Source organism: Beta vulgaris, chromosome 4 (genome assembly GCF_026745355.1).
Source record: "Beta vulgaris subsp. vulgaris cultivar EL10 chromosome 4, EL10.2, whole genome shotgun sequence".
In the NCBI taxonomy this organism is placed as follows: Eukaryota; Viridiplantae; Streptophyta; class Magnoliopsida; order Caryophyllales; family Amaranthaceae; genus Beta; species Beta vulgaris.
Genome location: NC_079205.1, coordinates 15,205,559 through 15,224,965, shown reverse-complemented (window position 1 = coordinate 15,224,965; position 19,407 = coordinate 15,205,559). Strand labels below are relative to the sequence as shown.

Genomic DNA, 19,407 nt, shown 5'->3' with positions numbered 1-19,407 from the left:
ATATAAGTAATTTACATGTAAAATTTAATAATTGGGTAATAAGTTGGATGTTAAACGGGTGATGGATCGGTGGCGGATGAAAAAATTCTCACCCACCACCCACTTTACATCCATTTAAATTCGGGTTTTCATCCATTTAAAATATCGGGTTAAGCGGGTGATGGATCATCCATCACCCATTTCCATCCTTAATGTGGAGCGAGCATTTGGAACACGTGTTCTTGGCATAAGATTATTTGGCTCATTTTTATGGTGAATGCATGCATTATGCTACACAATATAATTGTCAAAATCAGGCTTCATATGTATAGCCAAAAGTTTACTAACAATGACTTTTCTCTATACGTTGCAAGCATGTTCCATATGAGATGCTCTGGACTCCGGAGTATATCTTAAAGAGATGCAATAATCTAAGATAGAAAAATGCATATCAAGTTAAGGCAAACCTGATCGAATATATTTTCACATCTCTTGAAAATTAAATCTTAGAATGATATTGCATTGAAATAAACTTTATGTTATCTTGTTAGATTTATCATTTCCCTTTTTTGTTTTTTTATTAGATAATAATAAGATTTGTAGTTACTTCTTAACATTTTAGAATAAAGTAGTCGATATGCTTAGACAATACCCAATTATTTGATACGACAAAATGATGTAATTACTTTTTCAGTTTAGCAATTGTCATTTTGTCATAAGTTGAAGCCGTAACTTGGTGGTTGTTAATGACTTGTACATTGAGGAAAAAGCAAGTCACCCAGACATGTTTTTCGCAGCGGCCTACTGCAAGAGTTTGATTCTTCCTTATTTAGAGCCATTTGTTTTGAATGTGATTAAGTCATTTACCATTTTTAATGAACTGTTTGTTTAGTCAACAAGAATTTCATTAATTAAGTCATATGTATCTACATGAATAAGTATCAAATAAGCTCAAAAACAAATCTAACTGAAGTAAAAATAATTCCTCTCCCGAAAAAGTATGAACTTGCATTGATGAACCAGAACTTCCAATGTGGTGTACCTTATGTCCAATAGTTGTTTCATTATACATCCTTCAAAGATAAGGTCTATACTTTGAGAAAGTTTTGAGAAAGAATAGTCAGTATCAATTGCAAATTTAGATAGCAAACCATCTTTAATGAATCGCATCTTTCGAAAATTTGGAAAGATGAGACTGAAAACCCTTACAAAAAGGGAGACAAACCTACTTGACCAATAAACAAATATTTTGTTTAGGAGAACAAAAAAAATATTATTTATAATAAAAGCTGAAATAGATTAAATTAAAAATGGGGTTCAACATTAGCAAAAATAGTTGATGTTACTCCCTAGACTAATTTGATGATTTTTTGGGAGAGAGATCAGGAAAGAGAGTACAAGAGACAAAGCGGTGTTATATGATTAAGTACATGATAAAGAAACCTGACTAACATAAGTTCCTACTGTACTCGAGGGAAGAAAAGAAAAGGCCTACAACATTGTCAAACGGGGATATAAGACTAAATTCGTATACATACTTTGGGTTTGACTCATTGATCATGTGGTTTACTTTGAACTATTTTATTATTGTGGAAAAATTACAATTGTGTACATGGAACAAAGACAGAGTAAATATATATAGGTTTAAATTTTTTGTCCTCGTTTGAAACTTAACCCATAAATATATAGATCTATACGAAATCATTAGATATAGAAACTTAGAGTGATATTAAAAATGGGCTGAATCTGATAGAAATTTCAATAAAATTTGGACCAACTTTATTTTATATCCGGACCCCACTAATAATAAACTAAATACAAACATTTTAATTAGTTCAACCCTATTGGATTTATACAAGAAAATGTATAGTGAAGTCACTTATGACACGAGCAACAATTAAAAAAAAAAAATCAAGTGCTTTGAAGGTCTTAAGAAATTTATGTGGAAACCACCATTTAATCATTGATAAAGTCAGATACTCATTTCTAAAAATAGCCAATAATTTGACCTATATATACTTTGAAGATCCCATTTCATTTCTCCTGCATTTTTTATTATAAAAGAATGATAATCCAGAAAGCTAATATATAAATCATCTAATAATTTGAATTGACGAAAGAAAATTATATATTAATTGATAATGCTAAAGTTGAGTGACAATAGCAATATAAATAAATTATTTATTAAGTATCAATCTGTTGCCAATTAGCCATTTAACTTTAAAAATTTGATGAATAAGATGATGAAAGAATTCTTTACGTAAAAGAAGCTATGGTGTTAAAGGTTTTACTAGTTATTTCAGTTTTGACATTCTTAATTTAATCATTATTCTAGCTTTGCGGCTAGTGGTTTGACAGTTGTCGAGCCAAATATTTTCTATTTGCAGCCATAGTCTATAAGTAGACCACCTTGTCGCTAAGAATCCTCTAAAAGTTGGTAAATAATGCTTCTGTTTGGATTTCAGTCAAAAGTGGTTTTGTCTTTGCTGTCCAATATAAAAATTAATCCAATGAAAAATCTCTATGAAAACCTTTAGTTTGACAGATAATAAGATTGAATATCAACTTGAGAATCTTTGATATAGGTCTCAATGAGGTGATAGGAGTCCTGAGATGCATATAATTCGTATGAGAGGTAGTTGTTTATATTGGAGTAAAGTTGTAAATAAATGCTTTATTTTGAATAAAAAGAGGCTTTTTTTACTTATGATAAAAAAAAGTGAAATATATAGAACTAGATCTGATTTATATAGAACTAGATCTGAAACATATAGAACTAGATATGATTCATAACATATAAGATTTGATGCATATGCTACATAATCAAAGTTCATCTGCTTAAGATATGATTCATATTGTAACCGTTCATATTATAGGTGATATGAACTATTTGACACATGATCTGGAATAGAAGCCTAATTATACAAATTAAATTACATACAAGTTTACATACATACATGCATGATTTGATTATATTCAAAACTGACAACATTCATATATATAATAGGTGATTTGAGATCTCTCCTACATGATCAGAGTTGTCTAAATTGCCATTAAGTAAACTTTAACATGAAAATATGTATCAAACCCAAGTGCAATCTGTTGGTCTACTTTACTCTTTATTTTTTTGGTCAAATTACTTTAATACCCCGGTATAGACAAATACCGGGTATGCGCCAACACTTTCTCGAGGTGATAGTACCCATATATAGTTCAGTAGCCGATACTAAATGGGATAATAATAATATTGAAATTATATATAATTGATAAGAAAAGTTCCCTACTCATTATCATAGTTAGATAATGGATAGTAAAGTAAATTTATAAAAAAAACACACACAATTTTCATTACCATAGACATTAATATGAGTTATTTTTTTTTTTCCTTGCAAAATTATACTAAAATTAAGTATTATTACTAGCATTTATAACCGCCTACCACTATAAGAAAAAGGTTCATATATAGAGCGATGGAATTTTAGAAACGGATTTGTATCAATCTCTAATTTAGAGACAAAAAATCTATAATCCGTTTCTAAAACAATATACAGACGGATTTCAAAATCCATCCCTTAATTAGGGACGGATTTTAAATCTGTCCCTAAGTTAAAGATGCATTTGGAAATTCGTCCTTAAGTTAGAGAAGGAATCCTAAAATTCGTTTTTGGTGTATTTTACTAATTTCTCCAAACTTTGTCAAAAAAGTTAGATCTAATTTAGAGACGGATTTTTAAATCCCGTCTCTAATTTAGAGACATATTTTTAAATTCTGTCTCTAATTTAGAGACATATTTTTAAATTCTTTCTCTAAATTAGGCATGAATTTTCATATCTATCTCTAAATTAGGGACGAATTTTAATTCTATCTCTAATTTAGTCAAGTAGATATGTTTTATAATGCACTTTAGAGAATCCGTCTCTAAATTAGAGATGGGAATTTAAACTTGTATCCAAGTCTCTAATTTAAACGATCAAGTATTTTTAATAATGTATTTTAAAGATAGATTCATATATCTATCTCTAATTTTAGAGACGGATTCATATATTTTCGTCTCTAAATTAGGGACGAATTTTATATTCATCTCTAATCTAGACAAGTAGATACTTTTTTATATAATGCACTTTAGAGAGGAAAATTTTGATCAATCTCTAAATTAGTGACCAAAATTCAAATCTGTCTCTAAATTAGAGATGATTTTTTAAGACTGTCTTTGAATTAGAGACGGATTTTTAAGATCCCTTTTTAATATTTCATTCAATTATTTAAACCCCACATGTAGAAGTAAACAAGTAGTACTTGGTGTAGTTGGTATGATTTTCTCTTTACGACTTAGATTTCACAAGTTCGATTCCTACCAACTGCGGTTCTTGAGAATGGGGATTCCCCTCATTCTTTCCCCTTACTTCCAAGAGCCTTAGCTACAAAGCCAGACCGGATTGACCAGAACGAGGTTAGGAACAACTAACAATAGGTGATTTAAAAATAACTGTTCCTAAAATTAGAGACGGATTGCAAAATTTGTCGCTATGTTTAGGGATGAATTTTGAAATATGTTTCTAAAAATCAACTCAAAATTAGAGACGGATTTAAAAATTCGTACCTAATATTAGAGATGAATTTCAAGATATGTCCCTAATTTTAAAGACGAATTTTGAAATCTGTCTATAATTTTTGCTATGGAATTCGAAACAAATTTTATTCCGTCGCTAAATTAGAGACTGATTATTGGGATTCCGTCTTTGAGTTCGTTTAGCAATGTTGGCCTTAACGACAGACAAAATCCGTCTTTAAGTATATATAGCGATGGATTTTGACAATTTAGAGACGGATTATGTTCGTCGCTATAGATTGATTTTTTTTTTGTAGTGTACCAAAAAGATCACGAGGTATATGGTAATTGAAACATGCAATGTGACATGAGAAAAACTCAATCGATGATGACTATTTATATATATATGTATGTATATATGTATATGTACATACATATATGCAATTCCATAATGAGCACTATTTTACCCATTCTCGCGCTCCTAAATAGTCCGATTTTTCCTCCAAGGAGATAAGGGGCTAAAACATCTACCATTTTAATTCCTGTTTTAAAAATATATAATTTGTATCTAACTGTGTAAAGGCAGGGGCAGATCTATGAATAGGAGATGTTATGCGAGTATCTATGGGACCTCAATTATCAACAGGCTCCCCAAGCACGTTAAAAATTCGTCCGAGAGTCGCGACGCCGACTGGAACACTTAAAGGACCTCCTATATCAATAACTTCCATTCACTAGTAGAATAAACGCTTATTGCTGCGGTCAAAAAGTGGCCTATTGCAGCGGTTTTGACCGCGCAGCAATTAAGGGGGCAATAATAGGTTATTAATATATTGCTGCGGTTTTAAACCGCAACAATATTTGAACATATTGCTGCGATTTTTGGAAAAAACCGCAGCAATATGTATTTTTTTAATATTAAAAAGAAACACATATTGCTGCGGTTTTGCACCAAACCCGCAACAATATATGCACTTTTTCAAAAAAAAAAAAAAATTTTTTTGAAATTAAAATCATCAATTTTCAGAATACTTAAAATGCAATAAAAACTAAAGTAACTAAAACATCAGATCCACCAGCCAAAATACAGGATAAGCACAACAACAACATTCAAATTCATAAAATATCAATGGAAGACAATCCTAAACGTCATATCTAAATCAAAAATAAAAACAATAAAGAAAATAAAATTATAGAAATTTAGATCTAAATCGAAAATTAGAATAAAAAATAAAGACAACAAAAATAAATACAGAAGTTTCGAATTTAATTAAAATAAAAATAAAGAAAATGAAAAATACATAAGTTTAGATATAAAGGAAGAAAACAGAAAAAAAAAACTAAACACCTAAAGCCAAGGAACCGCCGAACAAGGCCGATGAGACTAACGGCCGACGAAGGCAGAGGAAGGAGTTTGGTGTTGATGAGACTCGACGAAGGCAGATTCGACGGTGTTCAGGGGTGTACAACAAGAATAAAAAACTTACGTGATGAGACTCGCCGGAAATCAAAGTATAAACATCAAGGCTCGCCGGAAAATCGAAGTAGGAACAAAAAAACGAAAAATAAATGCGATGAACGCACCAAACGCACCAAGAAAGCCCTGAGATCTGACGATGTTGAAGCACGACGGAGAGACGACCACCATTGGGCGACGGAGACATATCGTCGTCGTTGAGGAGAGAGAGGAGAGAGAGTGAGTTGAGCGTAATTTTTTTTAAATTGATGAGGAGGAATTGAAAGGGAAAGAGAAGAGAAAGAGTGGCGGAGAGAAGGAATAAAAAAACGGCTAAAAGGAGTTGATACTGGAAGAAAGAATAAACCCTAATTGGGCCGTGCTATTTATTTTAAAACACCATATTGCTGCGGTTTTTATTAGGAACCGCAGCAATAGGTTCAAATATCAACAGAAAACTAATATTTTAATATATTGCTGCGGTTCTTACTGAAAACCGCAGCAATACAGTTGGTCAAAAAGTCAACTTAAGTTTGAAAATTTTCACCTTGATATCTATTGTTGCGGTTTCTAGCCGAAACCGCAGCAATATGTCTATTTTATATTTTCCTTTTCTTTTTACGTGATATATTGCTGCGTATGGGTAAAACCGCAGCAATACTACCGCAGCAATAAGCAATTATTCTACTAGTGATTCCTCGCATTAGACCATCTGTAGCACTCATAGCTATAACCCAAACTCGATTATTTCCTAATAATTGTTGTACCTCACAAGTCACATTGGTTGACCAGCAGCATCTTGATCCGTAACAATTATTGTAAATATTTGGCATCTTGCCTGAAGGAAAAGCTACGTTCAGTACCGGACTAATAATTTGAGCGATATGCCCCAGTTTTTTTTTCAAGTGTGGGAACCCCAGACCGGAAGTAGTAGAACTGGTTCTCATAATATATAGTAAAGTATGTCGAAATTTTTTGCGAAAATGAAAATTACCGAATCCACCGAATCCAAAAAAAAAAATGTCCGATAACAAGTTGTTCGATTAATTAAATAAGAAATAGGAGTTAACAATCCATTTTGTTGGTACCATCCAAAGGAATCCAATTCAATTGTTTACTTTTTTGAATTATTCTATTTCTATTCAATTTGAAATTTCAATCCACCTATTTTCAATTATTGTAAATATTTGGCATCTTGCCTGAAGGAAAAGCTACGTCTAGTACCGGGCTAATAATTTGAGCGATATGCCCCAGGTTTTTTTTTTCAAGTGTGGGAACCCCAGGACCAGAAGTAGTAGAATTGGTTCTCATAATATATAGTAAAGTATGTCAAATTTTTTGCAAAAATAAAATTACGAATCCAAAAAAAAAAAAAAAAAAATGTCCGATAGCAAGTTGATCGATTAATTAAATAAGAAATAGGAGTTAGCAATCCATTTTGTTGGCACCATCCAAAATAATCCAATTCAATTGTTTACTTTTTTGAATTATTCTATTTCTATTCAATTTGAAATTTCAATCCACCTATTTTCAAACGGATGACCAAAAATCCGGAGAAAGTCTTTTATTTGCCTATCATTATAGACAATCCTTTCTATATTATCTACGGAAATCGAACCCGAACTGTAACATATATTTTTTTTGATTGTAATTTCTATCGAATTGGGACTTAGTTTGTATTTAGTATATAGTTTGTCTAGCCTTTTTTTTTTACCTTTTCATGATGGAATTCCGCATATTTTCACATCTAGATATACATATACAACATATGCGCTGTCAAGAGTAAATTTCTAATTAGTTAGTTCTTTTGATTCAAATGGGGTAAGAAATTAGAAACTTGAAAAACAACGGTTACGCTTGGGTTGCGCCATATATATGAAAGAGTATACAAGAATGATGTATTTGGCGAATCAAATACATGGTCTATTAACGAACCATTTTGATTAGTTAATAATATTAATTGATAATTTTATGAAAGATTCCTGTAAAAGGTTTCATTAAGGCCTAGTTTATGCCGAGTTGACCTTGGATCTTTGTTGTTAAAATTTAAAATTGAAGTGGTAGGGAGGGACTTATGTCACCATAAACAGAGACTAAAGCAAGGGTTGGATTTAAAGCTGTGTTAAAGATTACAAATGACTTATTATACTCCCGAGTATGAAACCTTAGATACTGATATCTTGGCAGCATTCCGAGTATCTCCTCAACCTGGAGTTCCACCCGAAGAAGCAGGGGCTGCAGTAGCTGCCGAATCTTCTACTGCTACATGGAAAACTATATGGACCGACGGACTTACCAGTTTTGATCGTTACAAAGGACGATGCTACCACATCGAGCCCGTTGCTGGAGAAGAAAATCAATGTATTTGTTATGTAGCATATCCTTTAAAACTTTTTTTAAGAAGGTTCCATTACTAACATGTTTACTTCCATTGTGGGTAACGTATTTAGGTTCAAAGCCCTGTGTGCTCTACATTTGGGGGATTTGCGAATCCCTGTTGCTTATGTAAAAACTTTCCAAGGCCCGCCACACGGTATCCAAGTTAAGAGAGATAGATTGAAAAAGTATGGTCATCCCCTATTAGGATGCACTATTAAACTTAAATCGGGGTTATCCGCTAAAAACTATGGTCGATCAGTTTATGAATGTCTTCGCGGTGGACTTGTTTTTACCAAAGATGATGAAAACGTGAACTCCCAACCGTTTATGCGTAGGAGAGACCGTTTCCTATTCTGTACCGAAGCTCTTTATAACGCACATGCCGGAACATGTGAAATCAAGGGGCATTACTTGAATGCTACCGCGGGTACATGCGAAGAAATGATAAAAATGATTGTATTTGCCAGAGAATTGGGAGTTCCATCATAATGCATGACTACTTAACTGGGGGATTCACTACAAATACTACTTTGGCTTATTATTGCCGAGATATTCTTCACATCTACCGTGTAATGCGCGCAATTATTGATAGACAGAATTATCATGGTATGCACTTTCGTGTACTTGCTAAAGCGTTATGTCTGTCTGGTGGAGATCATATACATTGTTTTGAAATGACGCCTGTAATTAATTAATTGTGAGTGATGATGTGATTATTGAAAGAATAGCGATGTGGTGAAATCATCACGTACATGAGAGAGAGTTGCCAAGTGAGGACACTCCGGCCACTGGAAAAAAAAATAATGTGAGGAGGAGGAGAGACACTCCATCAAACCTCACATCTTCTATATCTAGACAATTTGCTAAAAAAAATCCACTTCAAGAAGTAAAAGCAATAGAAAGTTTCAGATGTAGGTTTGGCAAAGAGTGGTTGCAGGATTAGTGAAAAAGCTCTAGTGAGGAAGCCACATGAAAGGGAAAGTTGAAGAGAGATAGAGAGGGTGAGAGCAAGAATTTTTTTTTTTAGAACATTAGTTTGTAAAGTGTAGAACATGATATAACACATGTTTGAACATGAAACACAATTTTTTTTAACAATGGGGGGGGGGGGGGGAGTAAAGCACATAAACAACAAACTCAACTACAAAGTCAACCGTGAACAAGTCTAAGCACAAAGTTTAACCATATCATGTGCTTTTTGAACTTCTTGACGATTCACTTTGAGGAGAAAATACCACTGTATGTTGGTTGCCAAGTTTATAATCTCACGTAGAGTCCAAGAAATACAGCTAGGAGCCAAGTTTATAAAATGAGGTCTTCACAATCCATGAAAATAGCAACACTATACATATGATGTTGTTGGAGCCAAGTGAGAGTGTTTAGAAGCACTTGAGCCTCTGCATGTCTAGCTGAATTTGCTAAACCATAATCATCACCGCCATGAACAGTTAAGCCATTTGGACTAAATATAAGCCAAGCAAGCCCAGTAACTTTGGTGGCCTTATTCCACGTGGCATCAATTTGAATCTTGTAGTCACGGAAACCTACCCTTGTTTGTCCCTTATGAAGTCCCAAAAAACTCGACGGACAGATAGTAGAATATTCTGGAGGATGAAGAAGTCGAAGGGTAGGTAGGAAAGTATCGTACTTAAGTTTTGTTGTTGATGTACAATAGTTACTTCAAGTTGGATAATTTTCATAGCTTGAGCGGGAACATTACAACCCACACACTCATTCCGATGCACCTAAATAGTCGAAAGAGTCCAAATTAATTTTTGAATACAGGAACTTTGTAACCCATCCTCGCTTTGAAAAATATAATGTATTTGATGACCCATTCTGAGCATAAAAGCTGATCATCTTGAGGTAAACAAACATTAATGTTTATGTGTTGCCAAGTAATTCGAGGAAGGTTGCAGGAGCAAAACAAATGTTTATGTGTTGCCAAGTGGGGGAGAGAAGGTATAAAAAAACGGCTGAAAGGAGTTGTTACTGGAAGAAGGAATAAACCCTAATTGGGCCATGCTATTTATTTTAAAACACCATATTGCTGCGGTTTTTTTAAGAACCACAACAATAGGTTCAAATATCAATAAAAAACTAATATTTTAATATATTGCTGCGGTTCTTACTGAAAACCACAACAATACAGTTGGTCAAAAAGTCAACTTAAGTTTGAAAATTTTCACGTTGATATCTATTGCTGCGGTTTCTAGCCGAAACCGCAGCAATATGACTATTTTTTATATTTTCCTTTTCTTTTTACGTGATATATGGCTGCGTATGGGTAAAACCGCAGCAATAAGCAATTATTCTACTAGTGATTCCTCGCATTAGACCATCGGTAGCACTCATAGCTACAACCCTAACTCGATTATTTCCTAATAATTGTTGTACCTCACAAGTCACATTGGTTGACCAGCAGTATCTTGATCCGTAACAATTATTGTAAATATTTGGCATCTTGCCTGAAGGAAAAGCTACATCCAGTACCGGACTAATAATTTGAACGATATGCCCCAGTTTTTTTTTTCAAGTGTGGGAACCCCAGGACCAGAAGTAGTAGAATTCGTTCTCATAATATATAGTAAAGTATGTCGATTTTTTTTGCGAAAATGAAAATTACCGAATCCAAAAAAAAAATGTCCGATAACAAGTTGATCGATTAATTAAATAAGAAATAGGAGTTAACAATACATTTTGTTGGTACCATCCAAAGGAATCCAATTCAATTGTTTACTTTTTTGAATTATTCTATTTCTATTCAATTTGAAATTTCAATCCACCTATTTTCAATTATTGTAAATATTTGGCATCATGCCTGAAGGAAAAGCTACGTCCAGGTTCGGACTAATAATTTGAGATAGCCCCAGGTTTTTTTTTTCAAGTGTGGGAACCCCAGGACCAGAAGTAGTAGAATTGGTTCTCATAATATATAGTAAAGTATGTCGAAATTTTTTTGCGAAAATGAAAATTACCGAATCCAAAAAAAAAAAAAAAAAAATGTCCGATAGCAAGTTGATCGATTAATTAAATAAGAAATAGGAGTTAGCAATCCATTTTGTTGGTACCATCCAAAGGAATCCAATTCAATTGTTTACTTTTTTGAATTATTCTATTTCTATTCAATTTGAAATTTCAATCCACCTATTTTCAAAATCAAAGGATGACCAAAAATCCGAGAAAGTCTTTTATTTGCCTATCATTATAGACAATCCTTTCTATATTATCTACGGAAATCGAACCCGAACTCTAACCTATATTTTTTTTTTGATTCGTAATTTCTATCGAATTGGGACTTAGTTTGTATTTAGTATATAGATTTTGTCTAGCCTTTTTTTTTACCTTTTCATGATGGAATTCCGCATATTTTCACATCTAGGATATACATATACAACATATGCCGCTGTCAAGAGTAAATTTCTAATTAGTTAGTTCTTTTGATTCAAATGGGGGTAAGAAATTAGAAACTTGAAAAACAACGGTTACGCTTGGGTTGCGCCATATATATGAAAGAGTATACAATAATGATGTATTTGGCGAATCAAATACATGGTCTATTAACGAACCATTTTGATTAGTTGATAATATTAATTGAGAATTTTATGAAAGATTCCTGTAAAAGGTTTCATTAAGGCCTAATTTATGTCGAGTAGACCTTGTTGCTTTGTTGTAAAAATTTAAAATTGAAGTTGTAGGGAGGGACTTATGTCACCAAAACAGAGACTAAAGCAAGTGTTGGATTTAAAGCTGGTGTTAAAGATTACAAATTGACTTATTATACTCCTGAGTATGAAACCTTAGATACTGATATCTTGGCAGCATTCCGAGTATCTCCTCAACCTGGGTTCCACCCGAAGAAGCAGGGGCTGCAGTAGCTGCCGAATCTTCTACTGGTACATGGACAACTATGGACCGACGGACTTACCAGTCTTGATCGTTACAAAGGACGATGCTACCACATCGAGCCCGTTGCTGGAGAAGAAAATCAATATATTTGTTATGTAGCGTATCCTTTAGACCTTTTTAAGAAGGTTCTGTTACTAACATGTTTACTTCCATTGTGGGTAACGTATTTGGGTTCAAAGCCCTGCGTGCTCTACGTTTGGAGGATTTGCGAATCCCTGTTGCTTATGTAAAAACTTTCCAAGGCCCGCCTCGCGGTATCCAAGTTGAGAGAGATAAATTGAACAAGTATGGTCGTCCCCTATTAGGATGCACTATTAAACCTAAATTGGGTAAAAACTATGGTCGAGCAGTTTATGAATGTCTTCGCGGTGGACTTGATTTTACCAAAGATGATGAAAACGTGAACTCCCAACCGTTTATGCGTTGGAGAGACCGTTTCCTATTTGTGCCGAAGCTCTTTATAAAGCACAAGCCGAACAGTGAAATCAAGGGGCATTACTTGAATGCTACCGCGGGTACAGCGAAGAAATGATAAAAAGGGCTGTATTTGCCGAGAGTTGGGAGTTCCTATCGTAATGCATGACTACTTAACTGTGGGATTCACTGCAAATACTACCTTGGCTCATTATTGCCGAGATAATGGTCTACTTCTTCACATCCACCGTGTAATGCACACAATTATTGATAGACAGAAGTATCATGGTATGCACTTCCGTGTACTAGCTAAAGCGTTATGTCTGTCTGGTGGAGATCATATTCATTCTGGTACCGTAGTGTATATATATGTATATATATATATCCAGTTAGAATGATTGTAAATAAAGAGACTTTCTTATAATGCACACAATTATTGTGAGAACATATATCGTGTGTGAGAATAGATAAGCCTATTGGATTAGGTTATATTTAACGATCCATATTGTGGGCGCGTCATTAAGGTACGATTGTAAATAAAGAGACTTTCTTATATAAATTAGAACATGTTGTACATGTTTTAGAACATTTTGTACATTGTTACAAAACATGATGTATATTATTTAAGAACATGATGTATGTTGTTTTATAGCATGTTGTACATTGTTTAGAACATGTTATACATTGTTTTGAAATGACGTCTGTAATTAATTAATTGTGAGTGATGATGTGAGTATTGAAAGAATAGCGATGTGGTGAAATCATAACGTACATGAGAGAGAGTTGCCAAGTGAGGACACTCCGGCCACTGGAAAAAAAATAATGTGAGGAGGAGAGACAGTCCATCAAACCTCACATCTTCTATATCTAGACAATTTGCTAAAAAAAATCCACTTCAAGAAGTAAAAGCAATAGAAGTTTCAGATGTAGGTTTGGCAAAGAGTGGTTGCAGGATTAGTGAAAAAGCTCTAGTGAGGAAGCCACATGAAAGCGAAAGTTGAAGAGAGAAAGAGAAGGCGAGAGCAAGAATTTTTTTTTAGAACATTAGTTTCTAAATTGAAATGGGTCGTTGCAATAGATGATCCTACTGCAACGGTATAAAAAATAACCGTTGTAGTAGCTTATTTTAACCTTTGCGTTTGATTTAAAATGTAGTAGTGTTAGAACATCAGTTTCTAAAGTGTAGAACATGATATAACACATGTTTGAACATGAAATACAATTTTTTTTGACAAGGAGGGGGGGGAAGTAAAGCACATAAACAACAAACTCAACTATAAAGTCAACCGTGAACAAGTCTAAGCACAGAGTTTAACCATATCATGTGCTTTTTGAACTTCTTGACGATTCACTTTGAGGAGAAAATACCACTGTATGTTGGTTGCCAAGTTTATAATCTCACGTAGAGTCCAAGAAATACAACTAGGAGCTGTAGAGCTTGACTAAGGCGATAAAATGAGGTCTTCACAATCCATGAAAATAGTAACACTATACATATGATGTTGTTGGAGACATGTGAGAGTGTTCAGAAGCACTTGAGCCTCTGCATGTATAGCTGAAGTTGCTAAACCATAATCACCACCGCCATGAATAATTAAGCCATTTGGACTAAATAGAAGCCAAGCAAGCCCAGTAACTTTGGTGGCCTTATTCCACGTGACATCAATTTGAATTTTGTAGTCACTGAAACCTACCTTTGTTTGTCCCTTATGAAGTCCCAAAAAACCCGACGAACAGATAGTAGAATATTCTGGAGGATGAAGAAATCGAAGGGTAGGTAGGAAAGTAGCGTACTTAAGTTTTGTTGTTGGTGTGCAATAGTTACTTCAAGTTGGATAATTTTCATAGCTTGAGCGGGAACATTACAACCCACACGCTCATTCCGATGCACCTAAATAGTCGAAAGAGTCCAAATTAATTTTTTAATACGGGAACTTTGTAACCCATCCTCGCTTTGAAAAATATAATGTATTTGATGACCCATTATGAGCATGAAAGCTGATCATCTTGAGGTAAAAAAACATTAATGTTTATGTGTTGCCAAGTAGTTCGAGGAAGGTTGCAGGAGCGAAACAAATGATCCACTCTCTCAAACTCATGAGGGTAAACGTCAACAACATGGGGAAAGTGGGATACCTTTCCATGATGCTGATGTTTAGTAGCCAATTGATCATACAAAAGGTTCCCTATAAGAACTTCCATTTAGGAAGAATGGGAAGATGTTATAGGACATGGACAATTTGAGGAGTAAAAGTAGCATCTCATGTGGGAAACAAACTCTGAATGATGGAAGAATAAGCAGACTTAGAGGTAAAATCTCTAAAAGTTGGTGCTTCCATATCATATAATCATCAGTTGAATTACCAAGTAATTCCATAGCCAACATTTTGTTGAGGATCATTATGAATGAAAAATCTTCTTACAAGATTAGCTTTCCAAACATAAGTATGAATCTCGATGAAATCACTAACCACAGAAAATTTTATTTGCTGTAAGGGAATATTATCTTGAATAATAGGCATTCTACCGTTTACCCAGTTGATGAGTCTAAGTTATTCGCCGATCTTAGGCGAATTTTAGGTTATTTTGTACGTTGGTTTGGGATTGGAATCATATTTTTGGTTTGGTTTGACATTAGTGAGTTTATCGAGTCTTGTCGTGAGTTTTGGTGCTTTTACTATAGCTTTATGTTATGGCATGTTCTGAGGCACTTTTGCGTTCCGAATTCGTAATTCCAAGGCGTTCATGCATCCGGTCTTCCTAGCGGCAAGTCATTCGAAGCTTCCAAGCATCCTAGCGTCAAAGTCTCCTGAGTTTTGAGTTCGAAGCATCTGGGTTTCCTTGCAGCGTCCAAGCATCTTAGAAGCGTCCCTAAGACCTTATGTCATGGCATTTCTTCCCTTTCTCCTCCTTAGTTGGGCTGCATTGTAGTTTCGTGCTCAGGAAGGTTGTAGCGGGTCGATATCAGTGTAGCGGGCCACGATACCCTGCCGACGCCAGTCGCGACCTATTTTACGGGTCGCAACCCCTATTCTAACTGCCCACTTGTGTTTTGTTTTCCTTATGCGGAGGGTTTAGTAATTATTCTTTCCTATTCGACATATGGTACGCGGGAGAATAGGTCAGAACACTTTTGACTACTTATTTTTCTAGGGTTTTCAAACACTCTCTTCCTTACTGATTTGTAATGTTTAGCATGTGGATTATAGCATAAACATATTCTTAGAATCGATTGATTGAAGCTTTCAACCATGTTTATGTGAGAATTTCTTTATCTTAATATCTCCATTGGTTATTGTTAAGTGTCTTATATTTGATTTCATGATAATTGCATAATATTGCTAGGAGTGCTACTAGTTTTATTGTGTGAGCAATCTAATGCTATCATCAGGAACTTAATCGGATTGTCATTGTTCAATGTTCATTGGAGCATGGTAACTTCTTCATTTTATGCTGAACATTGATGCTGAATTTAGGGAGACCTTAACTTGTTTCTTGAATGTTGTTGCATAAGTAGCATTGATAACCCTATTGTTCCTCGGTTTTAATTCTACTATTGGTTTGAACTTAAGTGCTAAACGCTTAAGGTAAGTAATAGTAAGAGGTTTCGAACCATGTTGATCGTGTTTGTTTAACCACAATCTAAGAGGATAAAAATCTAGGCTTTCCAATAGGTGATCAAAGGATTTGTTAGGATTGCGAGTTCAATGATCGGAAACTTAGTTGGAAGTGGATATTAATCGAGTCCAAGGCTTTTTACTATTGTGTTTATCTCTCATTTACTAATTTGCCTATTGTTGTTCATGGTGCATTATTCCAAATCCCCTCACATTTCAATCACTTTTCCCTTAGGGCATTAGGACCTTGCTTGCGTTAATCATTGACTTGTATTATTGCTTCATGTGGATACGATCCTTACTTCCGCTATACATTGATTTGTGAGGGTAAGCAAGTTAATTTTATTTGGTTAAGGGTGTACAATAAACGCATACCAAATTATGGCGCCGTTGCCGGGGAGCAAGGCGATGCTTGTTTGTAATTAGTTTAGCTTCATTCTTTTGATTGTATTACTTGCATTATGGTTTATGGTTGCTAATCGTGCTACTAACTAAGATTCTTTGCAGTACGATCAAGATCTACAACTAACTCTTTTTAGGTTGAGAAGAGAATTACGTGAAGGCTTTAGAGTGCACCGTTTTCCACTTGAATTCGAAGAAGAGATGCCTTCCAGATTCGAGCACGACACTTTAAAGGAGCTCCAGTCTCCTAACCTTGACCAGCATCCTTTGTGTATCACATTTCCGGAACCGGAAGTTGGGACACATTCGAGCTAAAGTCGGGGTTGATACATTTGCTTTCCTCATTTCATGGGGAGGATCCAAATAAACATTTGTCAGAGTTTCAAGTGGTATGAAGCAGCATGAAACCAAGGGGAGTTACGGAAGATAGAATAAAGCTTACCCCTTTTCACTAAAAGACGCAACAAAGGACTGGATGTACTACCTTCCGGCTAGCATCATCACCACTTGGGCACAATTGAAAAAGAGCTTTCTCAAGAAATGCTTCCCCACTTCTAAATCATCTACATTGAAGAAGGAGATAAGTAACATTGAGCAACAAGGGGATGAGTCTTTTTATGAGTACTGGGAGAGGTTTAACAGGTTATGTGCTACGTGTCCATAACTTGGTTATTCAGATGAAGATTTCGTGTTGTACTTCTATAATGGCTTGTGTGATTAGGATGTTAGGATGGTAAACGCAGCAAGTGGTGTTTCCATTGTGAATAAAATTGCACTTGCTGCTAAGGAACGGTTAAGCGAGCTTGCTGAAGGCTCAAGGCAGTTTAGTAGATGGTTTGGAACTCGACATGTGATCGTCGAGGGTTCAAGTTATTCTAAATTGGAAGATCAAGTGCAGGCTCTCACATCCATGATGCGAGAATTCATAGTGAAAGAGAAAACTTAACAAGTGAAGGCATGTGGAATTTGCTCTTAAAATAATCCCACTGATATTTGTCAACATCTACAGGAAGAACAACGTGAAGAGGTTAAGGCGGCTGGTTTTCAGGGTCAGGGTTTCCATAAAAGATATGATCCATATTCTGGTTCCTACAATCCAGGATGGCAAGATCATCGTAATTTGAGGTACGGGAATACATTAGGGAACCAGTAGCCACTACAGCAGTATAACCGCCCACCACCTCTTTATTCGAGGCCACCGGAGCAAGGAGCTCCACATTTCCTGCCGCAAGGCCAATCATAGGGACCGAGTACCAGCATGTAAATAGAGGATATGATTAATGCTTTAACTAAAGATATTACTAACATGCAGGGAAATATGGTTCAGTTTCAGGAGGAGACCTATTCGAGCATAAAGAATCTGAAAAAGCAAATGAGTCATGTCTCGGGTGCTGTGGGTCGATTAGAGGCTCGTGATTCAGGTAAGCTACCTTCTCAAATGGAGATTAATTCGAGACAAAATGCAAGTGCCATAACACTAAAAAGTGGAAGAGAACTAAATGGCAATAATAAAGAGACCGCTAAAGACAAAGAGGTAGAGGAAGAGGTCGTTGTTCATGAAACGGTGCCTGATGCGGAGCCATTGTCATCTACATCAGATGAGCAATCCAAGCAACTACCACCTCCACCACCTTATGAGTCAGTTCCACTATTTCTAGAGGCACTAAAAGACACTCAAAGAAAAGAGTGCAATAAAGACACTTACAAAACCTTTCATAAATGTGAGGTAAATATCCCCCTTTTATATGAGTTGAAATAAATTCCTAGGTATGCAATGTTTTTAAGGAAAGGTGCACTACCAAAAGAAAACAAAGGCTAAGGGGAGCACAAAAGATTAAGGTTAGTGAACATGTGTATGCGATGTTTCAAATGAAACTTCCTCCAAAATGTAGTGATCTAGGCATGTTCAATATACCTTGTGTAATTGGGAACACCACGTTTCCAAAGGCTATGCTAGACTTAGGGGCTTTTATAAATGTGATGTCTTATTCTTTGTATGTGTCCTTAAAGCTAGGTGCCTTACACAAAACATGTGTTGTGATTCAATGAGTTGATAGTTCTACTGCTTATCCAAAGGGAATAGTGGAGGACGTGTTATTTGAGGTTGATAATAAGCTGATTTTTCCTGCCGATTTTTATGTCCTAGATATGAAGAACGATAAACATGTGACCGCTATTTTGTTAGAACGACCATTTTTAAAAATTGCTAGGACTAAAAGTGATGTGCTTAGTGGATGTCTGACTATGGAATTTTATGGAAACATGGTAGAATTTAACATTTACGATTCCATGAAATTCCCGAGTGACGATCATTCATGTTATTCTATAGATGTGATTGACTCTCTTTCACAGGATGTGTTTGAGATTGATGGGAAAGATGAATTGCAAGTGGCTCTTGAGCATAGTTTTAAATATTATGAAATTGAGTATGTTTTAAGCGTTAACTTGCAGGAGATAGTGCAGGAATTGGAAGAGCTTGATACGCTTCCAATTGTCCCCACCCATTTGGGACCGATACCACTAACTGCCCCTCGGGAAAAGCATTTACCATCTATTTTGCAGGCACCAATTGCGAATATGAAGTCACTTCTTGAGCACTTGAAATATTTATTCCTTGGTGATGGAGATACCTTGCCCGTGATCATTTCGAGCAAGCTAACCAAGGAACAAGAAAAAAAACATATTGATGTGCTGAAAGAGC

The 19,407-nt window shown here is 35.1% G+C and overlaps 2 pseudogenes; both read left to right on the top strand.

The window, feature by feature from the left end:
- Positions 1 to 7,995: 7,995 nt before the first annotated feature.
- Positions 7,996 to 9,059, top strand: LOC125496505 (ribulose bisphosphate carboxylase large chain-like; annotated as a pseudogene).
- A 2,754-nt stretch (positions 9,060 to 11,813) lies between these two features.
- LOC125496504 (ribulose bisphosphate carboxylase large chain-like) lies at positions 11,814 to 17,859 on the top strand (annotated as a pseudogene).
- Positions 17,860 to 19,407: the final 1,548 nt, after the last annotated feature.